The 26,597-nt window shown below is 37.3% G+C and overlaps 1 protein-coding gene across 8 annotated transcripts in view; it reads left to right on the plus strand.

Annotated features, from left to right (window-relative positions):
• ADD3 (adducin 3) overlaps positions 1–26,597 on the plus strand; it is a 123,430-nt gene that overhangs the window by 49,317 nt on the left and 47,516 nt on the right. For 2 of the 8 annotated variants that reach the window (XM_049645722.1, XM_049645728.1), the window contains exon 1: positions 19,226–21,071. The exons of 5 other annotated variants lie outside the window; for them this stretch is intronic. The gene's annotated coding sequence lies outside the window, so the exon portion shown is untranslated. Of the gene's footprint in view, positions 1–5,383; positions 6,631–19,225; positions 21,072–26,597 lie in introns of those variants that run through there. One more of the 8 variants, XM_049645727.1, reaches the window with a different exon arrangement.

Genomic DNA, 26,597 nt, shown 5'->3' on the forward strand with positions numbered 1-26,597 from the left:
CATTTACTAACTCTGTGTTCTTGATGGATTTTAGTCTGTGTGATGGAGGTATAATTTTACAGAGTTGTTTTGAGCATAAAATGAAACAATAGATTTAAGAATGTATTGTAGCCTAGAAGGCATTCTGCACACAGAAGGAGCTATGTGATCGTTTTGTAATCTAGACTGTCTCTGCATAGTATGTTTTATTAGATGACATAAAAACCCATCGTGCCAATTTTCTTAATGGAACGAGGCTATAACGGTAAAATGGACACTTACTGTAAATCCATACTAACCACTATGAAAGCTTGAGGCCTGACTGAACATGCAAACTAATATAATGCTTGTGGTAGCGTATGACTTTATGACCTGAAGACTGTCAAATTGCAAACAGATTCTTAAAAGTCTGTAAAGACAGTAACCCAAAAAAAAAAAAAAAAAAAAAATCGCATCACAGTTCCAGGTGTCCTTAATGAGATGACTAGCTGCATAACTGTCATCGCAGCAACATGTGGAAGAATGAAACTGGACCACTTTCTTACCCCATTCACAAAAATAAACTCAAAATGGATGAAGGACCTGAATGAGAGAGAGGAAACCATCAAAACCCTAGAGGAGAAAGCAGGAAAAAACCTCTCTGACCTCAGCTGCAGCAATTTCTTACTCCAAAGATGTCTTACTCAACACATCTCCAAAGGCAAGGGAATTAAAAGCAAAAATGAACTATTGGGACCTCATCAAGGTAAACAGCTTTTGCACAGCAAAGGAAACAGTCAACAAAACTAAAAGGCAACCAACAGAATGGGAAAAGATATTTGCAAATGACATATCGGACAAAGGGCTAGTATCCAAAATCTATAAAGAACTCACCAAACTCCACACCCGAGAAACAATCTGGTGAAGAAATGGGCAGAGGACATGAATAGACACTTCTCTAAAGAAGACATCCAGATGGCCAAGAGGCACATGAAAAGATGCTCAGCGTCACTCCTCATCAGGGAAATACAAATCAAGACCACACTGAGATACCACCTCACACCAGTCAGAGTGGCTAAAATGAACAAATCAGGAGACTATAGATGCTGGAGAGGATGTGGAGAAACGGGAACTCTCTTATACTGTTGGGACTACAAACTGGTGCAGCCACTCTGGAAAACTGTGGAGGTTCCTTAAAAAAATTAAAAATAGATCTATGACCTAAAAATTGCTAGGAATTTACCCAAGGGATACAGGAGTGCTGATGCATAGGGGCACTTGTACCCCAGTGTTTATAGCAGCACTTTCAACAATAGCCAAATTATGGAAAGAACCTAAATGTCCATCAAATGACGAATGGATAAAGAAGATGTGGTTTATATATACAATGGAATACTACTTGGCAATGAGAAAGAATGAAATCTGGCCATTGGTAGCAACGTGGATGGAACTGGAGGGTATTATACTAAGTGAAATAAGTCAAGCAGAGAAAGACAGATACCATATGTTTGCACTCATATGTGGATCTTGAGAAACCGAACAGAAGACCATGGGGGAGGGGAAAAAAAGAGGGAAGGAGGCAAACCATAAGAAACTCTTAAATACTGAGAACAAACTGAGGGTTGATGGGGGGTGGGGGACAGGGGAAGATGGGTGATGGGCATTGAGGAGGGCACCTGTTGGGATGAGCACTGGGTGTTGTATGGAAACCAATTTGACAATAAATTATATTAAAAAAATAAATGTCACCATGCCTCAGTTCCAAGGTTTAGGGTTGGAAGGGAAGCCTTGATCCTTGAGCCAACATAATTCAAAGAGGTTTTTTTTTTTTTTTTTTTTTAATTTGTTGTCAAATTGCCTAACATACAGTGTGTAAAGTGCCCTCTTGGTTTTGGGGGTAGCTTCTCCTGGTTCATCGCTTACGTACAGCACCCAATGCTCATTCTAACAAGTACTTGCCCTCAAAAAGAGTTCTGATGAACCTCAAATGTATATAATATTTAGTTCCATTAATAAATTGTACATCAGAGTTACTCTCATTTTGCATTTGTAAATTTTCTGTTTCTTGATTGAATGGCATGCTTTCTTTTTCAAAAATTTTTTAAATGTTTATTTATTTTGAGAGAGAGCGAACATGTGCGTGCAAGCAAGGGGAGGGGCAGAGAGAGAGATGGAGACAGAATCCGAAGCAGGCTCCAGGCTCTGAGCTGTCAGCATTGAGCCTAAACTCACTAGCTGTGAGATCATGACCTGAGCCAAAGTTGGATGCTTAACCGATTGAGCCACCCAAGGTGCCCTTGAATTGTATATTTTCTAAACAGTTGGTTCTTTAATGATCAGTTTCAGGCCTGAACAGCATTATTTATAAAAAGCAGGAAAGTGTGAGTGAGAACTAGTAAGAATTTAAAAAATAGTCTTTTATCTCCATTTACATTGAGAATTAAAATTATTTTGAAGATGACAGCCTAGCTTGAGGGTTTTTCCCTCCATCATAAGCAACAGTAGACATAATTTTTAGAAGTAGAATCCTTTTCCTTATGTTTTGGGAAGAAATGAATTTTTTTGCAAAGTAATTCTCGAATTTGGAATACAAAGTGAGATTAACTTTGTAGAGTGTTTAATTTGCTTTGATCAAGAGTTAACAAAGGGAAATGGAAATGTTTGAATCAGATTTTTTTGTCTCGTCAACACTGAATAGACTCACAGAAATACCAAATGTGAAACCACTGCCATAAATGTAATCCGAGGTCTTTATCCCCCACCTCTACCAAGTGAAACTTGATGAAGTTACTTTTTATAATGTGAGGGCCTTCCTCAGAAATGCCCTCACCATGCATCTAGAGCAAATGGAGCACCTTTCTTTTGATTGGTGGTCTTCAGCCTCCAAAGGGACTATTTGGACAGTGACTAACCTAGTGGGAAGATGGAATATAATCAGATTATTTTTGGTTCTTTCCAGACCCATGTCTTTATTAGAAAGTTGTTTGGATTCCTGTAGTCAGTGTTACAAGGAAACACTAGGTTATTAACAGTTTCCAATGATTTCCTCAAGAGTTCCTTTGGTTGTAAAGTCTTTTGATGCCTTTTGTTGATAAGAGGTGGGTGCGGTTAGTGACAGTAACACAGATTCTTAAGCAATTTGTGATACTTTTCTTCCCTCACACCCCCAATTCTCCCCTTCCCGACCCCATTCCACCTCACCCTTCTTAAATTGGATATTATGTGACAACTGACTTTTCTCCATGTTGAATATATTATACTGTTGCTGTGTATCAAAAATAATTGCCAGTAATTTTCCCTGATAATTGTTCTGGAAAATTCCCCTTCCTTTGAAAAGATGCAGAAAAGCATTTTTACTTAACCAAGAGGTATTTTTGTTTTTCACCACTAAATCTTTTATCATGGTATTCGTAGATCAGAGACATGTCTTAAACTTGGAAGGTATTCTTTGTAACGTGTTGAACTGTATATGTCAACATTACATGTTAAAAGACATTAAATATATTGTTTGCTAACAAGCAGCACACTATAATGAATGGTTCTACCTTCTTAGAAATGGGGATTTTGTGTTTTCTGTTTGTGTATATTGTTAGCTTTTACATTATGCTATTTTCTAACATACTTTTACCATGCATATTCTTGGGACGTACTGATGGGCCATGCTTAAAGCCTTTAGAATATTCACATAGAAAAGAGGTATGCTAAAAACTGAGTATAGTGGATAATACAATACATACTGTAAATATTGAGAAATGCTGTGATTCATCTGTGAGATGAAAACAACCGGGAAGGGAGGGATCAGTGACATACCTGTGCTGGTCCAGAATGGGAACTCTGTAGGGTTTTGAACATTAACTTTTAATCTTTAATGATATATTTAAGTGCAGGGAATGACCTTTTGTGGGGAAAAATTTAATTCCATTTGCTTTTTGCTAGTTGATTTAAGTTGCTTTTTAAATAAACTTATGTAGCAATATGGAATTTAAAAGGACTATATTTTGCCCTCTGCAGGATTATGTTTTGACTAGGGCAAGGGATGGGGGAGGTGCTAGTGTAGATAGCAAGTACACCCCTCCCACTGAGTAAATTTCCTGTATCCCCAGTGAACCTACTGACTTTTGGTTGGTATGATTGGGAGAAGATAGAGGAACGCATTTCTAGGGATTCTTTATTTTTATTCTCCATTCCTTTAAAGACCCAAAAGTTGAGAACCAATGCTCTAGTTCGTTAGTACTCCAGTAAACCATTTTTTGGAGTCATCTAGGAAGCTTTAAAAAAAATACTGCTATCTGAATGTCACCCTAAGAATCTAGAATGCAGCCTGGGTATTGGGATTTTTTTTTTAAGCTCCTCATGTGATTTTGATTTGCTATAAAAGCTGTATAAAGTTCAAAATCCACTGCTGTAGTCAGTAAAGCAAAAGTAGGCAAAGGGACTTTTAAAATCTATCCTTCACAATTGTGAATAACATAAGCTCCCTTGAGGACAGGAAACATATTCTTCACTGTGTCTCTATCGTGTAAACTGGTGTCTAGCACTTAGTGGGCACTCCAAGAACACTTTTTGTGGAATGAAGGAATATGGTTGTTAAGAATCAATATATTTTAAGGGCGCCTGGGTGGCTTAGTCGGTTAAGTGTCTGACTTCGGCTCAGGTCATCTCACTGTTCGTGAGTTTGAGCTCTGCATTGGGCTCCCTGCTGTCCGTGCAGAGCCTGCTTCAGGTCCTCTGTCCCCCCACCCCCACTTTTTTTTTTTAATTTTTTTTTTTTTTAGCATTTATTTATTTATCTTAGAGAGAGACAAAGCACAAGTGGGGCAGGGGCAGAGAGAGAATGAGACCCCGAATCCGAAGCAGGCTACCGGCTACGAGCCATCGGCACAGAGCCCGATGCGGGGCTCAAACTCACAAACCGTGAGATCATGACCGGAGCCAAAGTCGTTCGCCCAACCAACTGAGCCACCCAGGCGCCCCTGCCCCACCCCCCACTCTTGCATGCTCTTTCTCAAAAGTAAACATTTTAAAAATCAATATATTTTATTTAAAGAATAAACCATTCAAACATTAATTCTTTGAAACTATGAATTATATGAACTAGAGATAAGTTAGTGATGAAACCTATTCTTTTTGTGTGTATGTGGAAGAAAAGCTGAAACTAGGTATTTATTTTTAAAATAGAGATAAGAATCCCTGCATGAATAAGTGCAAATACGTTTTTATCATTCCCCTTAAGTGTATTTGCACTTGAGATAACCCACTGGGACAAAGTGATTATATCCCACCGAGGCTAACTCCTACCATGAACATTTCCTTGATGTAGTTTTTATCCTTTATCTCTTGAAAAAGATTTTTTCTACTTGCTGTATGCATGTGTTTTGTTTTCGTGTGTGTGTGTGTGTGTGTGTGTGTGTGTGTGTGAGAGAGAGAGAGAGAGAGAGAGAGAGAGAGAGAGAGAGAAATAAAGGCAATACTCTGTCTCCTTCCTTCAGGAAACACCTTTTTTTCTCTGTGCAATACACAGTTTTTGTCATTTCCACTTTAATGTGAACTAAGAAGTCCTCCTTTTCCTGTGCAAAGGAAATTTCCCAGCTGCTCATAAATTGTGGAGCCTGCTGTGAGAGAAGGCAAGATCTCAGAAAGAGTTCCTTCTCTCTGTCCATGTGTTCTCTTACTGCTTTTTCCATCCAGCTTCTCTTTTCATTTCTAATATGTACCATCTACTTGACAAGATGGTGACTTTCTGGTAACTTCCCAAGGTGCTTTGAGAGTTAGCCCTGTTTTTGTGTGTCACACGTGGTGCTGGTACTTTGTGAGAACTTGGCGACACTGCTTTGCTCTCCTCCGATTGATTGAAAAGGTAAGCTGGGAAAATTGAAAGGTTGAAAGGGTATTATTTTGAAAGAGATTTTCTAGTGTTTTCTTGGTTAAAATGCTCACCACTTCCTCTCTTCTGTAAATATACCCATTTGAGCATATCTCAAATTTCCTGTGTTTTGAGCCTCTCATATATGTATGTAGAAGTACCATTTGGAATATGATCTCCTGTTGATTCACCAGGGGGCCTCTAATAAACCTCTGAGTGTCCAGCTAACTGACTCTTCAAGGTCACAGACTCATTCTAAAGTGGAGCTGTGGGAAGGATTTGCCATATGATTAAATGATCATCAGGCCCAAATATACTGTTGTTTTTGCTCATGCTGCTCCTAGTGTCTAGAACATTCTCTTGCTGCTTCTTTGGCTTTTATCTTTTTAAGTTATAATTTACAAATCACATGTATATAATTTATAAATAACAAGTTAGCTCCATTATGAAATTCTCCCTTTCCACCTCTGTCGTCTTGGGCCTGGGTTAGGTGCCCGTTGTTTGGGAGTTTACAGTGTATCCTGCAAAGGATATAAAAGGAAATTCTGGGTTTTTCTAGTTCTATTTTGGTACCGTGGAAACCACTTTCAGGAATGGGAAAGTAAGGATCATACATAGAAGTATGAACTTAAGAGCCAAGGCAGGTATTGTCATTTTTGTTACAATCTGTTTCTTCACAAGGTTTTTTATTTGGGGACATCATGATTAAAGGTTATTCTGTGGATTCTCAGAATACTTGTCATCCATTGATTCACTGACACGTCATCAAGGCTGTTTGGATGGGTGTACTGCACAGGTCTGGTCGAAGGGTGAGTACATGCTGGAAATGAGAAGTGAAGGGAATAGAATTGGCGCTTGGGAACATTTATATGTTTTTAGATTGCTACTTCCTGTTCAGCTAAGCAGAATCCTGTAACTTTGCTCTTAGTTAAGGAGATAGTCCTGTAAGCTTGACAGATCACGGCTGTATCCTGTACTTTGTGTGAAAATGCATTTGCTTTCTCTCCTATTTATTTGATTTTTCTAATTTCCTAATATGTTACAGATTATTCCAGTGTTTCATGGAGGGAGAGGTTGGGTATGTGCCCAGATGAGAATGTGAACAATGGTTAAATACTAGGTTATAGGCAGAGAGTGAATTAAATATGGGGTATGTGCGCTGCAAAAACTGAATGACAAGGAGAAACCTCCTCTGAATATTTTTAAAAGAGGGTCCCAAGAGCATTTGAATGTTTTAGACCAAGCCACACAGTTCCTTTATAGCGAATTAAGTACTTGCTCTGTGTTTTTTAATTTTATTTATTTATTTGGGGGTTGGCAGAGAGAGGGAGAGCGAGCAAGCACAGGAAAGGGGCAGTGGGGGAGAGAGAGGATCCCAAGCAGACTCCGCCCCATCAGCACAGGGCCTCACATGGGGCTTGAACCCACAGACCATGACATCATGAACTGAGCTGAAATCAGAAGTCAGACGCTCAACCAACTGAGCCACCCAGGCATCCTATACTTGCTCTGTAGTCTAACTATTCCACCATTTTATTTCCAAAGTTTTAGAACAACCTCAGGATGTTATTTCTTTTAACTAACCATCCTAAACGTCTTTGATTGCCGCTGGAATACTATTAATTAACCCAGAGCTCCTTCCTTCCTTGGAATTTTATACTCTAATGTTTAAGGTTAAGTTTAATACACTGGTAGGTTTTGCACATTAGCACAAATTCATTTTGACATTGTTCAGATATGTTTGAGATGTTTTTTGATATCTCAGTTGACATGGAGAGTTTCATTGATGATACAGAGGAATGACAACATGCCCATAGGAGAGAGAGTTCCAATTTGAGCGTTCTTTCCTAAGCAGCAACTGTAACTTTGATGAGGTGAAACAGTACTGGTCTGAAGTCTGGAGATAAGTACTTTGAATGACCTTAGGTGATGACCTTAGGTACCTGTGAATTCTCACAAGTTACAAAGAGAGGGGAGGGTCTAGGGGGGAGAGAGAGAGAATCCCAAGCAGACTCTGCACCATCAGGACAGAGCCTGACGTGGGGCTCGAATCCACAGACTATGACATCTTGACCTTTAAGGTCTTTCCAGCTATTTGCTGTTCGTGAAGCCTGAGCTCTGCTAGCACAAAATGCAGTTGTGTCTTTCATTCTGTTAGTGTCTATTACTCTCAAAGACTCACTATATAATATGAAAGATAAAAAAGAAGATGAAAACCCACAGTGTTCAGATGGTGGGGCTCATCAAGCCAAACCAAATACTATAGCCCAGGTAGACGCAGGTGACTCCGACGGCTTCCTGACAGTATGGGGTAATGGACAGGGGCTTATGGGTGAACTTACTCAGTGACACCAATTTTGTTGGTGTAGTACAGTCTAGAAAAGGATTGTATTTTTTTTCTCTTACTGCTGATTGGTCTTGGAGAAGTCTAAGTGAGAGGATTGACTAAAGTCTAGCCTTTCTTTGGTAACTTAAAATGAAAGCATCTTCAAGAAGAACTTTTGTAAGGAAGGAAGCAAATTGGTACTATAAGTTCTTTCGGTAATGCACATAAAAACTGAAATACACAGATGGTATACAAGTGCTTGTAGGGGAAAATGAAATATCCACTTACATGAAGACCTTCCATAACAAATGGACTGGCTAATGAAGGATGAACTATTCGTTTTATCTTTTGTATTACCGTGTTTATCTAGGTAGTATAATCATCCATGTAAATTTCTAGTCTGAGATACATTCCTTCAGTAAATTCATCATGAAATGTTTCATTGTATGAAATCTTTAAGAACATCTGATTCAGTCCTCTCATTTGTAGTTGTGGAAACTGAGGCCCAGAAAGAATGAGTAACTTGGCCAAAATCATGCTGTTAAATAGAATCAGAACTGGAACTAGAACCCAGTTCTGCTTACTCGTAAATGTTTATTATTGAGAATACATACCTATTCTTTATTTTAAAATGTGAAGTATCTCCACAAAAATTTGCAAAAGAGCACGCAGTTTTAGTAAGCCACTGAATGAGACTAAATCTTCACTTTTTTTTTCTATGAATCCTCACCATGAGGCTTTGCTCTTCAGTAACATCTGAAAGTAGCGTTCTGCCAACAGATACATTTTCATGTCACATTCTCTTAGGTTCTTGGACCATGAGATAAGATAGCGTTAAGCAAAAGTAAGATAACATAAATATAAAATTTTCCACAGTAAGAATCCAGAAAATTCTCTCATGACAGGGCAAGAATGGATAACACTGAAATGTGTTGGTTTTCAATAGGGATTTCAGATTCTTAACCCAGCAGAGAGAATGTGATAAAAGAGACAAAAAGAATCCCAATTATTTGCTATGCATTAGTGATTATGCAGTTTTTTGCTTGTATTTTGCATAATTATTTAGTTTTGAACATCTTCATTTTTGAATGACTATGAGGCCTATTTTATATTTAAATGTTTTGTGGATATATTGGGAATATTTCTACTCACTGAAAAAATGGTAGCAGTTTCTGAAGATGGGAGAAGCTATTGAATAGCTCACATAATGGAACGTGTTAATACTTAATGTTGCTATTGGCCAGTGTTTGAACATTGTGATCATTTCAGCTGTACTGTACATTTCAGTCCGTTCACTGTATTGTTAATGTGAAGAAGCAGAGTATTTTAGCACACTGATTGGAGACCCAAATTCTGTTTGAGAATCTCTCAGTTTTTTCCTCCATGCTGAAGACTTACAAGAGATTACTTAATTTGTTATTGTTTTTATGGGAAATACACGGTTTAACACGTGAGAGAGTTTGGATTACTTCTTAAAAGAGTTTAGGAAAATGCTTTGGTTTTGTAAAAGAGGATCTAACAGTGTTTCTGGAGAGCAGAACTAGCCAGCAGAAAACATGGCATCGAGTTATATGCTTTTCCTACAGGAAAAAAGGGAGGCTTTTGTCTCTTATAGCTTATCTTAATTTTTTTTAGGTAAACCATTAAATGTAAGTTTAATACAGCTACAGAAAAGTGCACAAGTCAAAAGATACAGCTTGACAAATATGTTCAAAGTGAACACACTGTATAGCATCACCCAGATCAAGAAATGGAACAGCAGAAACCATTACCTCCTCCTTGCAAGGTAGTCATAATCCCGGCATGTCGTAGGTTAGCGTTGCCTGCTTCTGAGTTTTATATAAATGGAATCATTCAGTATCTGCTCTTTTGTGTCTGGCTTCTTCTCTTCACCATTTTTTACTGTGAAATTCATCCATGTCGTTGCATGTAACAATAGTTTTTCTAATTGTTGTGTGTATTCCTTTTTATGGATGTACAATAATCCTTTTTGTGAATGGGCATTCAGATTGTTTCTAGTTTGGGGCTATTAAAAATAATTCTGCCATGAATATTTTTGTGTATGTTTTTAGTGTTCGTATATATGCATTTGTTAGGTGTACTCCAGGAAGAGGCATAGCTAGATGACAGAGCATGTGTGATTCCAGCCTCTGTAGATAATGCCAAAAGATTTTCCAAAATACTTGTACTAATTGACGTAAGGATTTGTACTGTTTCAGAGTTCCAGATGCTCCACATCCTGGCCAATACTTTGTAGTACAGCTTTTTTGTTTTTATTTTCACTATACTGATAGGTACATAGCATATCTCAGTGTGGTTTTAATTTGTATTTCCCTGATGATTAATGTGATGGGCATTTCATGCATTTATTGGCCATTTAGATATTCTCTTTGGGGAGGTACCTGTTTAAACCTTTTACTAATAAGGAGATTAGATCCTTTTTTTTTTTTTTTAAGGGATTTTTAAAATATATTCTGGATAATCTTTTATCAGATTAAAGTTTTATCAGTCTACAGTCAACAGCTCACTCTTCCCTTCTGAACAATACAAGGATCTTAAAACACTTAAACTCTCATTCTGCATTTCCATCTTATGTGATATAATTGATCAGGATTTCAGTTCCACCTTGTTTTTAAACTTATACATTTGTTATTGCTTATTATTGTTTTATATAGTATTTTAAAAATTATTTGTTTACGGGGCGCCTGGGTGGCTCAGTTGATTCAGCGGCCGACTTCGGCTCGGGTCATGATCTCATGGCTCCTGAGTTTGAGCCCCGCATCGGGCTCTGTGCTGACAGCTTGGAGCCTGGAGCCTGCTTCGGATTCTGTGTCTCCCTCTCTTTCTGCCCCTAACCCACTTACATTCTCTGTCTCTCTCAAAAATAAATACACATTAAAAAAAAATTACTTGTTTACCATTTTCTTTCCTCTTTCTTCCATCTCTGTTCTTCCTTCTAGTTTTAATTTTTCTTAAATTCATCTTTTAAAGTTACTTTAATGAGTTTATAGAACTCTTTAGGAGACAGTGTTTTATTTTAATAGTTTTGTTTGATGTACAATTCTAGGCTGACTGTTCTTTCACCACTATTATTTCTGTCTTATGACATTTTTTTCTTTTGAAGTCTACTGCAAATCTAATTATCAGTCCTTTATGGGTGATTTGTCTCTGAAAAATTTTAGCCACAACCTTCTCAAATATGACCTCTCCCTCATTCTATTTCCTCTTTAAAAACTTCAGTATGTTAGATCTCTTTTCTCTCAATGTCTCTTAGTCTCTTGTTACACATTCCATTTCTTTGTCTCTCTGTGCTTCATTCTGGCTGGTTTTTTCAGATTTGGATCCCAGTTTATTCTTTCAAGTTGGGTCTAGTCTACTGTTTAATCTATTCACTATGTTTTTTTTCTTTCCAAGATTTTCAGTTCAAGTTAATTAACATCATGGTGTAGTGTTGGTTTCAGGAATAGATTTTAGTGTTGTATCACTTACATATAATACCCACTATTCATCGCAGGTGCCCCTCCTTAATGCCCATCACCCACTCCCACTGCCTCTCCAGCACCTCTCCGTTTGTTCTCTATCATTAAGTCTCTTATGGTTTGCCTCCCTTTCCGTTTTTATCTTATTTTTCCTCTCCTTCCCCTATGTTCGTCTGTTTTCTTTCTTAAATTCCACATGTGGGTGAAATCATATGGTATTTGTCTTTCTCTGACTTATTTTGCGTAGCATTGTGCTCTCTAATTCCATCCATGGTCACCAAGTTTTTTAAATTATTCAGTAGTTTTTCAGTTCTACTCGTCTTACTTTATAACATCTTGTTTCTCATGTTTCCAATTCTGTCTTGAAGGATTTTGTAATACAATTTTATATTCTGTGTCTCGTTATTCCACTGTCTGCAGTTCTTGGGGAGAGGTATTAAATTCTACTCTGTTGTTTCTGCTGACTTTTATTTAATGTGGTTTGTTTACTCATGTGTTTTGTAATTCTGAATTTTTAATTTGGCAGGATTTTATCTGTGGCTATCCTTAGGCAGCCTATTTTGAGAGCACCTTTCTCCAGATGGAACTTATATTTCCTTTTTGTAGGGTGTCAACCCTAAGACCAACCTAAGACCACTCACTGTTCTCTTGGCTTAAGATATTTTTGGACCCTGCTGGGGTGTGTGTGTGTGTGTGTGTGTGTGTGTGTGTGTGTGTGTACGCACGCATGCATGTGTGTGTCTGCGTGCACGGGCGTGCAAGTACCAAATTCTCGTAAGAGTGGGCCTATTGTTACAGACTCTCAGGGGAGACTTTTTCTTCTCCCAGTCAGCACTCTGGAAAAGACAGATTTAAGTTTTTTTGGTGTGTGTGCACAGTCACATTTTTTAATTCTGTTAGTGGACACATTTTTTTGTCTCCCTTTTAACCAAAGGTATTACCTTTTAGGATTCTGGATTTATGTGTATATGTGTCGTGGGGGTAGAAAGAACTCTACCCCCATAACTTCTGATGTGAAGAAAACCTGGTTTCTAATTTAGCAATTTTTTCTTCTCAGCATTGAACTCATCATTTTCCGAGGAACAAGCAACTTTTATTTTTCACTTCTGATCTTACTCATCCTAATAAATTGACCATGGCTATGATTAGGAACTCTTTCATAAGTTTTAAGCACTTATAATTTGTTTATATTGTTTTGTGATTCAATTCAATTATCTAGTTATTTTGGAAATTACTGAAATAAGAGTATTTCTGCGACTATTTCCCAATAATGGTATGATCTATATAACAGCTTTATATTGAAAACGATTTGAATGATTAGATTCCTCTTTTGAGCCCTAACTACAAATTTTTGTTTTTAAACCAGTGAGCCAAAACACTGAAGCTATGGCTGGTTGCTCTGTTCTGATTGTACTAAAAACATTGGCGCACTGATTGCTTACTGGTTTATCAGGTACATCTTGACCTTTGTGTCAGAGCAAAGGCAAACACTTGTTGAGAATGCCCATTGTCCTTTTTTCCAATTCCTGTAGGAAGGTATTAATTCTAATAAGAATGAATAGATTTGATTGACATAGTAAATCATCTGCACAAAGCTTGAAATAACGTCTTTTTTTTTTCCAGCTTTCATTTCTGGGGGTGTAGCAAAGGTAATAACTGTTTAAACTTGAAATCAAAGAAAGTAATTTGCTTTTGGCAGAAGTCCTTTCCAAAATCCTTACTGTAGCTTCCAGGCACATGATTGAAAAATATAGTAATAAATATGTATTATCTTATTGCTTCCAGTTTTTTTTTTTTTTTTAAACTGAAAAGCAACTCCAAAGGTACTAGTGTGGGCCTTCTTTCTTTCCTCTCCCTCCCTCCCCCTTTTTTTTTTTTTTAAAAAAAACACCGTATCATTTATTATATTGGGCCAGCAGGAATCCGTTTAAAGGGGTTGAGAGCTGTTTTAGATTAATGACTTGGCAACTTGGAAATAGCCCACAGGAGTCACAGTCCTGCTTATCTTGGAGTAAATTTTAAAAACTCAGCCATTAAGAATTGTTTCCATAAGCTGCCTAATTGAAAGTTGGAGTGAAGAAAAACCTTCCACTGATTCACATACTCTAGCATTCTTGTCAGTGTGCTCTCTGGGGATCTTGTTGTTTGAAGGATGGCATAGTTCACAGGATAAAAATCTTTGTGGTGACAATCGATTAACATTGCAGCTCTGGGTTTACAGAGACTTTACGTTGCTTTTCCTCAGAGTTCTAAATTTTTCAGTTTCATATTTTATAAGGTATTCTCTTTGGTTTAAGTGATAGCCATTTATTACATCCTAACTTTCTATATTGGAAAAACACTCCCTTTTTCCCATTTGTAGGATTGCACAACCTTTCAGTTAAGCAAAATCAAAATTGTTCACTTGTTGAGTGAGGGTTCCACTCCCTTGAAATAAGCCACAAAGCTCCCTGTGGGTGTGGCTGGCCTCATGCCGCTGTCTCAGTTACTCCTTATCTTTTGTCACTCTTGGCCCCTCAAGATGTCTCTTCACCTGCTTTCTTACTCTTCCTTTGCTCTCTTCCCCCCAGTTTGTGTCCTGCTCTAGTTACCGCCCTTCTAAAAGGCTCAGGAGCGGTTCTCATGAGGTTTTTTTTCCCCCTTTTTTTCTGAATATTCTGAGGAAGTTACTTATACACTGTCCGCAGTTATGTGTTTCACTGAGAAATTCGTACTCCAGGGTCAAACCTCTCCATTTGAACATTTTGCGAGAGGTTTTTCTTTTTCTTTGTCAGAGCTTCGGTATTCTAGGTGTGAATTCACAAACGTAAAGTACAGATGGCTTTTGCATCCCAGTATCCTCGGTTAAACACAGGAATTACTTTTAAAAGAACCTGACAAAGAATCTTTAAAGAATTGACATGATAAAAACTCAATGTGTTACATCATCATAAAAAAAAAATAAATAAAGAATTCACATAATATAAACAATCCTACCTTAATTTCCCTGTTTTAGGTGTTTGTCACTTAGGTTGTCACAGTGTATGCTGTAAGTAATCTTCATACTGTTCTTCATAAAAATGGGAGGTGTTATTTATGTGTATGTACTTTCATGTGGAAACATATCTTAAATGTTAACCTTATGCCATTTTTACATCAAGAGTAACCTGATCAAAATGGATGAGCTGTTCGCAGCAATTTAGTGTGGCATCCCTTTTACTTTTGTCAGATTAGCCCAGTCTTGCAGCCCACAAGAGTAACCTTTCTCATGTGTCAACATCTTTCTGAGCCTTGAATTTGAAATTTTAGGCAATTTACAAACACAATGCTTGTGACTATTTGTGCTTTTCTTTTGTCTTCCCAGCTCTTCCATTAAATCTATCGTCCTCATACTTTTGATACCTTTAAGGATTTGAGTCCAGGGGCAGCTGGGTGGGTCAGACGTTTAAGCATTGACTCTTGATTTCAACTCGGGTCTTGATCTCCCTACCTTGAGATAGAGCCCTGCTTCTGGCTCCACGCTGAATGGAGCGCTCGCTGGCTCCCAAAATAAATAAATAAACGTTAAAAAAAAAAAAAAAAAAAAGGATTTGAGCCCACAGGGTATGGTGTACCTGTGCCAGGTTAACCATGTCTTTGTTTACTGACCTTGGTATTAACCTAGAACATTCTTATTCCTCCTTCCACGATGATGTGGTAGCAGATCACAGTTTGGCTTCAAGATAATTGGTCTTAATTATTTCTAAGTCATTGGTTAGTGCAGTGTAGGAACAAACATTGTTCCGAGAAAGGATATAAATGGCTTTTGAGCTTCTTTTCCTAGCGTGCATGTCAGAAGATTAGGGTGAAAGAAAAAGCTCATGACACAAAACTGTATGGTTTGCTAGTAGATTGTAGGGTTCCTATAGCTTAAATTGTACAAACCACTGTGAGTTGTTGACTCGTGACAATTTTTATTTCCCTTTGGTATTAGGTGCAATTTGTGATACTTTTACGTAAAGTAAAGCCATGCGTTAAAGTACAAGGTTATTAAGTATGTTGTCTTTCCATATCTTTTCTGCCAGAGTTGTACAGCACCTCCCCCGGCCCCCCTCCCCAGTCTTTTAAGACCAAGCTCAAGTAACTTCTCAGGAACCTTTCAAGCTGGCTCTTTTCTCTGAATCTGTAATTTGTCGATTATAACACAATAATGCCGTGGGCTAATATAATTGTTAAACAAGTTGTCTCTCCCTTCTTCCTCCCCCAGCCCACTAAGTTGCTAGTGTTTTAGGATCATGGATAATGGCTCATTGATTTCTTGCATTCTCCAGCACATTGCCCCTTCAGTTGTAGCACATTATAGGTGTTGAATGAATTGTTGTTAAAAGAATAAATGAATTTAACCAGAAAGTAGAGAGATTTATAAATGGGTTGACTTATCAATTTAGAATTTAAAATCAGTGCAGCTATAGATTTGGCACAAAACAAGTTGATATCTTCTCCACCTTCAGTAATATTTGGGGGCGGAAAGTATAATGCACTGAACTGAAGTGCCTCTGTAATGCTAAGAAGAGATGTGTTTACAGGCTAGTTTTGTTTTTGTGTTTGGGTTTTTTTTTTAAATATATTTTGAGAAAGAGAGAGCATGCACGCGAGCAAGGGAAGGGCAGAGAAAGAGGGAGAAAGAAAATCCCAAGCAGGCTCCAAGCTGTCAGCAAGAGTCAGACACTTAACCAGCTAAGCCACCCAGGCACCACTGTTCATTTTTGTTTCAGTTAAACCTCTTCTCCTACTACTAGTTTGCCTAAGGAAATAGAAAGCTGGCCACCTAGTATCCAGATACTTTCACTGAGACTAGTGGAACTGGAGTGGTTGAGGAATGGGCATGAAAAAGGAGAGAACATTTCTAAACCTGTTTCTTGCATTGTCTTATGATAGTATTTGGGGATTTGGAACTTTTCATTCTAGACTACAGGATGTGGTTCTTGCAGTGAACAGGTAGCAAGTGTTCTAGAACTTGATGGGGGAGAAGTAAGATGGTTGGTGCTTTAAGTCATGTGAATTGTCAGCTTGGTCACCTACCTATCTTATTAGCAGTGTTGAAGCAAAGTACTTGAATTTTTTTAGATGAGAATACTTAAGTTTCCCAAGGTTAAAAAAAAAATAGTGTTTAATTGGGTAAATTATTTGCAATGTGAGACATACTCTTCCAACTAGATTTTGTCTCATATTTAGAAAAACAATTAAAAAATGCCTACGTTAGTCCCATACTCTTGGATGGAGCAGATCAAAGCAACAGTAATATTTTTAACAAGAAATTGCATGTGTCATGAATGTTTCCTGTGTCATGTGGCCATATTACATTTGTTTGCTGTTCTGTATTTTGAACTTTTCCCCCAAAGCAGAAATTACTTGTGAATGCAGGTTTTTTAATAGCACATATATATTTACTCTTCACTTTTGAATTTTTTTTATGTAGTCTTTGTCTTCCTCTAAGAGATTGGTAATAAAATGCATTATTTTTGGAAGTATTATGCCATTGGAGAGTCAAAGCCACATATTGTTTTTCTTCCAAGTTTGACAACCTTCAGATATAATACAGGCTGACTAGTTTGGGCATGATCCCCATTTAAAACAAAAATTAACCATCTTCAGACGTAATGATTTTCTGAATTTCTGCTTCAACTTCAGTAAGCCTAACTCGCCAATCATTGTAGGTTATGTTGTTGACATTTTTTTAGCCAGCAGAAAAAGCCCAGTTTTGAACATTAACCCATATTTCATTTATTCCCAACCTTGCCTTTTCTGTAACTGCTTCATCCTTAAATCCTGGATTACCCCTTTTAACAAATAACCATCTATTAGATATTAAACAGGCAAAGGGTATTATTCATTTACCATCCATAATATTTGAACTTGCCCTATGCTAGGTGCTGAGGGGCCCAGCCTGCCAGTTGCTTGCAGCACGTGTGAGAGCTATACCAGGAAACAAACAATTGTGAGGGCTTATATAGTGCTTACTGTAAAATTCTTTCAAATTTGCTATAAATTTGAAATTTTGAATAAAATCAGTATTATTTTTAAGATATTATTACAATAAATTGTTGGGGTGAGGAAATTGCTTTTAAAATGAGTTGACAATTTCACATTAACAGCCCCTTCACTTGAAGAGTCTTTTTTAACACCACCTCCGGCTCTAGTTGGAGTGTCATGAATTTGACCTGATTTAAACAGCTTAGAGAAACCTTTTCTTTCCTTAGCCAGTCTTGTAGATGGGAAGGTTCCTTCTCTTAGACATTTCAAGTTAGTCTGAACGTTCCACAGAACTGAAGCTTGCCAAGCAAAGCTCATATCTGTGGCTCTTTGAGTCACTAATGGTTCTACCATATTTCTAGAATTAACGTCCCCATCAGCCAGAGATTAAACTTTTGTCTCTTCTCCCTCCCACCCCAGATATATCCTTGTTAAGGGAAAAGCACTTTTGTTTTGATTTTATGGTTTGTTTTCAGTCTACCACAAGTTTGAGATGCCTTATGTTTCTTTAAAAAAAAATGACACTTCATGCTTTCCCAGCACTTGAGTTGGAGACAACTTCTCATTGTGCTGGTTTGAGTTCTGGCACTTGAGAGTATCTTCATTCTGAAGCCTGTGGAATGTCCCCCTCATATTTGAAACAGAGAGCTTATCTTCTGTTCATTGGTTAAGCCCTAGCCCTTGATGGTGCCCCAAATTAGTGTCTCATCCAAGTTGTGTTTGAGAATGTATGAGCATTATTAGGAGGGCATAAACTCTTTTACAGCAAAAGCAGAGGGGGGGAGTCCTTAGAACAATGAGTTCAGTCATGGGGATACCTAATAACATATAAAAATCAATAAGATAGCTAAAATATGTTTTGACTTATTTTCTTCTAAAAATGTCATCTTTTCCTAACTTTCATAACAGTTGGCTACAAGTCATTTTACATATTAAAAATACACATTATTTTCCAATATTGTGTGTTTGAAAATATATAACAAAATGGCATTTTTACAAGATTTACATGAAACAAATATTTGAAATAAAATTGGAGTTGGAGGGCAGTGGGAGGAGTATTAGGATATTTTGAGTCTCACAGGAGTTCATACTATAGTTGTTAAGCCTTTGGCACTCTGTAGAGAGTGTTTTTATTTAAAATCCACAAAACTGGTAGGGAGAGGGAAGGAGAAATTTGATTGCTTGAGAGTTACCCTAGAAGATTGGATCTGTAAATTTACATGAATCTCTGAACCAGGCAAGTGTATATGAGTGCCAAATAATGTCTGAACTAACCAAGAAAAACTTGCTTTTCTGTATGACTGTAGTGAAAGCGTTGGTTCCCAACAACTTTCACGTTTATGAGGATTTTTTTTAAGGGACTAACTACACGTTGGGCAAGCAACTGTGTCGTCCAAAAAGTATTGGCTGAATTTAACGTACTGGGGGCATGTGGATTCCTAAGAATGTCACACCTTGTCTATGCCAATAAATCAGAGTGTCTATTCTTGATACTAAATCTGATGTCATTGGCAGATTTTCCTCCTTATTGGAAGGATAATATTCAGAAGGGAGAATATTTTTTCATGTATTTTGCTCTGTGATTGGGGTGTTTTTAGGATTTTTTTTTAAATTTCTTTATGAAATAATACTGGTAAGTCCCATGATAACTAGATCTGGATTTCATTTTGTCTTTTCAACTCTGTGTGATCTTGTGCGCATTCCTGACATGTTACAAACAGCTTGTGTCTCTGAATGTGCAGTATTAATTTTCAGTGGTGAAAGCCCCAAAAGGAAACAGACTGATTCTTCCATGCACAAACAGCTGGGCAGTTGTGGATGGAATTAATTGCTGATATACATTGGCTGTGTTTTTCTTCTCTTGTCATTTCCTTTGCAGCTGTGAAAGTGAAGTTTGACTTGAAAACAGACATTTCCAGCAGTGCAAATCCAAAAAATATCAAAATGGGATTCTTTAAATATAATATCTGCTACCTTGGAGTTCAGTTTGGGGGTGAGATGGAAAAGAGCAAAGGATGGCAGGCCGTTCATAATTACATATATGGTTGAAAAATAGATCAATCACATGGACTATGAGAAGTATTTTTGAATGGATTTATTTATTTTATGGCAAGAGCAACCTCATAATCCAACAAAAAGCTAGATCAGTCAGCAAGCACCCCCTTCCTAGGATCCTGAAAGAGAGTGTTCTAGGCCATCTCTGAAAACATCAGGGGAAAAAAAATATATCAAAATGTTCAGTACTCCAGACTGGTTTATTGTTCCACTGTGAAAAAGTAGCAATTGGCAAGGGTAATGTGACAACATGTATCATTAAAAATAATATTTTCCTGGTCTTATCCAAAAGCCTTTTCATTGTTTTAAATTCAGTGTAAATGATTATATAGCTTATTTTTTTGCATATATGAAAATTTTACCGAAAAAGAAAAAAAAAATTTTTATTCCAAGAGTTACAGGAGTTCAATTAAAAGTTACTGTTGGTTGTATGTCTGAAAGTACACATATAGGAGTAGTATTGATTAAAATCACTTTGAACTATAAGGAGATGTTTGGTAACAGTTTCAATAACTGATAAATTATTTTCAACACTAAGTTTTTAGGCAGTATGTGTACATCTTACAGGATATCTTATTTGGCAATCAGAAAAAATCAAAACTCTTATGAAATTATTTGCAGAAGTAGGTGATGACAAAATATATATAAGTTTGGTATGCAAATTTGTGATTTTCACCAAAATAATTCTTCCTTTTATGTATGTTAATATTCTACCAAAGCAAGTTTATAAATCGAATCCCTTATTTTTTAAGGCAACTCTTGCTAGTTAGTGGATAAGAAAATGCTTTTATTGTTTCTGCATTGCCAGGAGAACTAGACCCTTGACAGAGAAGGGTGGGTCATGCTTTTATGTTCACGATGGGGCCCCCTGTTTGGGCCAACTAGGCCAAAAGTAAAGTTCTAGGGTGAGCTATGTTGCCAACACCTTGAGATATGCAGAAGCTTCTATTGCTAAACTTAGAAGCTGGCATAGTTGGACTTCCTCTGTAGTAGTCAGTCCCCTTCCTCCTCGCATTCTGCTGGCTGAGCTGCGTGATCTACCTTGCATTTTATCTTCACTTTTCTTCCCCAAGAAGAAATGAGCCCATATTTTATTTCATGGCAGGAAGGCTGATCTACAACATGAACTTTTCCCCCATTTCTTGGAGGATCATCAACCAATTAGTTTTGATTCTGAGGCCCTGAAAAATGGGGTAGCAGTAGGAATGTGCAACATGCTGTCACTGAAGTCTGCTTGGGTGTGTTGTTTCCCCCAGAGTGGGCTCCACCCTTGCCCTAACCGCACCGAGTGTGGATATCTCACTGTTTAAAAAACAAGGTTCATTTTTAGGGCAGAATTGCTTCAGAATTGCCACACAAAAACCAGCTTAAGAAATGTACAGCAACTTCAAATTGTTTTGTAAGTAATGGGTTGTCTGTTTGTAAAACTGATAGTGCATAGCTTAGGGGGAAGCACAGATAAGATAGATGGTTAGTTTTGTGTTAGCTGCTGGTAATATGCCGTGCTCTCCTTGGGAAGGAGCCTGCGGCTTTATCACTCAACTAAATTTTTTTCCTATTAGTTCACTTGTTTGCTTTTTTTTTTTTTCTTCTAAACAATTTACTGAACTGTTGTTGTTTTTGCTTAGGGGATCACAGTGATTGTTTAAATTAAGGAAAATACTGGTAGTTTCCCAAATGTGCTAATTATTTAACATAAAAATGCTTGAAGGTAGTGTTTTGCACTGAATTTATTGGACCCACTAACAGCATAATCTAGCGGTACTGTATTTCGAGACATCGTGACATGAACTTTGTGTGTAAGAGTGGGTTCATTGAATTAAAAAAAGGCAGCATCTAAAGAGCCTTTATTTCTGTCATAATGATGCTTTGTCCTGCTGCTGTTGGGTATTTGTCAGAAGAGTTGGGGAAGGCTGCAGCCCAAAGTTCTGTTCCCTGCCTTGTCTGTGCCTCTGTTCTTTCTAGACTTTGTGACGTGAACAGTAAGTTGAACTATAGGAGAGAATTGCTGTTATTCAATGAGGTCCACATTTCAGCAATTTTTTCTTTGCGAATGGATCTGACTCCTCCCCCCGCCCCCTTAGATACTGGGGTTCCATCTGTAGCTAGGTTTTCATGCCTATGGAGTGTTTAATTATGCACTGACCAAAGTAGGCACATTGAGAGAGAGACTGCTTCGTGATCTCTTCTGCACTTACTGTTGTCTTCCTCTCGTGCGTGTTCAGTTCATCTCGTACCCTTGTGGGATAGACACACCCATTCAGTACAAGCAAGATGAACAACTTGCTTCAGTTGAAATCAAAGCTGAATGTTGAAAATGTCAGATTTTCGTAAAGCCTGCGGGGTGACCTTGTGTCATCCTTTTTGGACTTACACTTTGTGAAGCGTACACTTTCCTTGCTTTAGCTTCCTCTTTGAAAATTAGTAGTAATTGTGTTTAGCTATTTTCTAACATCACAAAGATGTAAGAATAAAGTAGAAGCTTGGTATCAGAAAAAAAAAAAAAAACACTAGCCTGTCAATCAAAAGGCTGTTTCTTTTGGACACTGGTTTCTTCACTTTTTTAAAAAAATTTTTGGATGTTTATTCATTTTTTGAGAGAGTGCACGTGCGAATGGGGGAGGGGCAGAGGAAAACGGAGACACAGAATCTGAAGCAGGCTCCAGGCTCCGAGCTGTCAGCCCAGAGCCCAAAGCAGGGCTCAAACCCACAAACCATGAGATCATGACCTGAGCCGAAGTCGGAAGCTTAACTGACTGAGCCACCCAGGAGCCCCACTAGTTTTCTTCAGGGAAACTTGGGAATTTGGGTTAGCTCTCTAAGATCTTTTCCAGCTGAGAATACCTACCCCACTTCTCTTTGTAAAGACACATGCCTTTTCCAGCAATACTAAAGGGGATGTATTAGATTAGAATTGAGACCAAAAAAATGTTTAGATGTTAACCCAGAATCATTCTTATAAATGACGTGAAAACTAAAGCTTTACTTTAAATAAACTGTGTATATTAGAAATTTTGGAAGTTTACATTTTGATTCTATTCCTGAGCAGAATTGGCTAATAAATCATCACCTCAAGAAGAAAAAAAATTTCAAATTGTGTTTTGCATCCTGAACCAATACACAAATCATATACACACCACTTAATTTCTGAAATAAGTTTCCCTTAAGGCACAGAAAACACTGCTATTTTTTTGTTACGTTTCATTTTTAAAATGTTGGTTTCAGTCCACTGAACTAGATGATCTCTACTGTCCCCTTGAACTCTAGGAGAATACGTTTACTCTTAGACTTTTTTATAGTTGCTCCTGAGCAAAGTTTGCCAACCAGTTGGTTGTTAAATATTGAAATAGGGAGATTTTCTAAATAGATTTTATTTGGAACTTATAAAATTTGGAATTTGGTAGTTACTATCTCCAGTAATACTTCATCTTATTTTTTTCTTGTAATAATTATGTAATTATTTTTATAATTATAAAAATTATCTATTTTCACATCCTCTCATGATTATTCCGGTATTCTGTACAAATCTTATTCATACATACCATATTAGTGAAAACTAATACACATACCATAACATGAAAAGGGTTGGGAAGTCTTTTCTAGAGAATTGGATATAATGTGTCATGTGGAATAGATGTAGAGTATCAGGTTACTATTGATAGACCCTCATCTCTCTCTCTCTCTCCAGAGGTTTCCCAGGACTCTACAGAAGTTCCCTTCTCTGCTTTAACATGCTTTTAAAAAGTGTTAATTTTATAACTTAAAAAATAACGGACAGTAAAAAGATGAAACCATATAAGAGGCATATGACAAAATGTCTCTTTGCAACCCTAATCCCTCAGCCCTACTCCTTAGGGGGGAAACTTCTTTCTTTTTCCAGATAATTTCTATGGATGAGTGCCCTTTTTAAAAAATAAAATAAAATAAAATTATACAACACATACCATTATGTGTCTCATTCTTTTTAATGGCTGTATAGTACTTGAGGGTAGGGATGGATGTACTATAATATATTCAGTCGTCCTTTAATAGATATCTGGATTGTTTTCAAGTTGTTCCCTTTCTCCCCTGTCAGATATACTTATGGTATCAGTCCTCTCTCCTATCTCCATTTTGGGGCAGAACCCAGGTGCTATAGCAAAGGGCTGATAGTGCTGTGCAAAAATAGAGAATCCCTTCATCAAATTCTCCTCTGGCTAGAGCACCAAGGGTACGCCCTTCTGTCCCAGCCATTTATGAGTGGGTAAGAACTGTCCTGGGAGTAATTTTTCAGCAGATTAATGAAATAACATTGGGCTCAAAGTCTGGTAACTTGAGTGTAAGATTGTGGGCAGGTTACTTAATCTCCTTGAACCCTCAGTTTTGCCATCTATAAAATGAGAGATTGGAATAGATGAGTTTAATGCCCTTTCCAACCATAGTATTTATGTACATTTTTGTTGGGGTATTGATTTAAGCTATATAACCCAATTTATATTAAGTTTCTGGTCTTTAAATTGAAAACATCTTTTGTGTATATTGTGTGATGTGTAATTTATTTGACCTACCATATGGACTAAGCTATTTTAAAGTTTAAGAATGTGAAAAAGAGAAGTTGAATATTATATTTTATATAAACTCTCCTTTTCTAAAAAGCCCATTTCAAAAGTATAAAACCCATTCCAGGAAAAAGCAGATCTTTTTATCAAACTTGAATACTTGAGGAGAAGATTCTGAGTGAGGTGATGTTTGTTTTTAAAATGGATCCTTGTAATTTTCAGTGAATCTAACCATTCAAGGCTAATCCTCAGGGCTTTGAAACTTGGCATTAGCCCCCTTGCTTAAATTGTTTTCATATTCTAGTCCTCTAATCCATCTTCTTGTTTCATTGAATGCTAAAACTAGTAGTGCTCAACATAGCTAAAGTTTTCTGATTTGGTGCTGAGGAAGCAGCCTAGAGGTGAGCTGCACGCTATCATCCTGCCAGCAAAGTTACCAAGTTACACAGCAAAGTTAAAAAGTAACAGAAGCAGGAATTTTTGCTGCATCACACATAAGATGTTTAGGATTGCCTGTTTCACCATTTTATTCTTGTAATTCTGTCAAGTGACAGCTGTCCTGAAAGCAGAATGGCAAAGAACTTCATTGTTTGACTTGTTTAATAACAACAAGAAGATAAAAGGCATTTTCTCAGCGCAGAGGTTGGGGGAGTCTGTGTGTGTTTGTATGCTGGTTTAGCCTAGGTATAGCCTTCCTATACCTTGAATAAGTATCCTTCTCTAAAACCAGAGATGTTATTTATTATGTAAGCAGTGCTACATAAATCCTATTGGTATTCTGTGGTCATTTTCATATCAGTTGTTTGACATATGGTTCAGTTCAGCAAAATGTATCGAGGGCCGCCTACGAATAAGCACTGTGTTAAGTGGTGAAAGTACCGAAATGACAGAGACAGCCTCGCTGGAATCTATTAAAATGACGACCTTCTTATTTTCTCCATTGTCAGAATTTTCTAGTATCCACTGGTTAGGTATAACCGGGACAGAGGAAGTTCTTCAAAGTTTGACTGTGAAAATAGATGAAAACAAGGGGGGCTTTAATGTCTTGTTTGGACAGTGTCATCTACCGTGGAGGGCACACTCTCCTGTGTGTGGATCTGCTAGTGACGTCGGTTTCTCACCAATCAGACTCTAAACAAAAGACAGCAACGGTGGTTGGACTAATTTAGCCTCAGTTTTTGCCTAGCTAAATGTACCTGATCTACAAAAACCTGTTGTAATTATTGTACCTCATATATTATGATTTCATCTAGTGCTTGTATGACACTAACCTTGAAAATGGTCACACTGTGTCTTGATGACACATCCTGATACCTTCTTTGTCAAGTTACCCCATCCATTGTGACATTTACGACTAAGGAAATTCTCTATAGTTGGAAATATACAGGATACTGCTGTCTACAGGATGTTGAACAGCTTTGTCTAAAACATTCACAATCATTTTAGAAAAACAATCCTATGATAGCACAGTCAGTCAAATAGATTATATAGTTTGAGCTGAAGCAGAAAACCATTTTGTGTGTGTGTGTGTGTGTAAAAGAGGAGAAAAAAATCTAATCGTTACTCTGGTCGTTATGCAATCCAAGAAGGGACTGCTGTTTCTTCTTCGGAGCCCAGCTTTTGGCTGGGGTCCTGTGACACACAGTGGGAATTCACTTCCTATCAGGAAACGCTGTTTTTCAATGTATTATCTTGTTGAGACAACCACAGTGAACAATAGGCTATTAATGTATTAGAACAACAAGTGTCATAACTAAGCCAATATTTGCTTTGTTTTGCATGTCACCCTAAAAAAACAAAAAAAAAAACCAAAAAAAACTTTTGGCTGGGCTTCAGAATGCATTTGACCATCAGTAACTGCTGGGCATAAAATAGCCGTGACAGTTAAAAAGAACAAAGAAGAGAAAAATGTGTTAATAACGGTGATGAGCTTTCTGCAGGTTTACTCAGTTCCTGCCAAAAAAAAACGAGAATAAATTAAATAGTTTCATATACATCTTTCAGGTATGAAAAATGTCCACTTAAAGGCCCATTTTGAGTTTTGGAAGCCACACCAAGAAGCTGGTATAAAGAAAAAGCCTCAAACTCATTTCTCTCATGAAATGTCAAACCCTCTTATGAGATAGATCTCGTTCAATTTTGGATACTTGTATTTAAAATAATTTTATAACCACCTCACTTTATACGTGAAGAAAATCAGACCTTACCTTTCATTTCAATCTTCCTTTACTGTCTTAACCCAAAATTCTGTTTAACAGCAATTCTTAACAACTCTTGGGTATTTTATATTTTTCTTTTGACAGTTGTCATAAACTGGTTTCTACTCTCCGTTATCTTACCATGTAGTCATGTTTTAGTTCTTTCTATGATTAAGCTGAAAAGTCCTT

This window comes from Panthera uncia, chromosome D2 (assembly GCF_023721935.1).
Source record: "Panthera uncia isolate 11264 chromosome D2, Puncia_PCG_1.0, whole genome shotgun sequence".
NCBI lineage: Eukaryota > Metazoa > Chordata > Mammalia > Carnivora > Felidae > Panthera > Panthera uncia.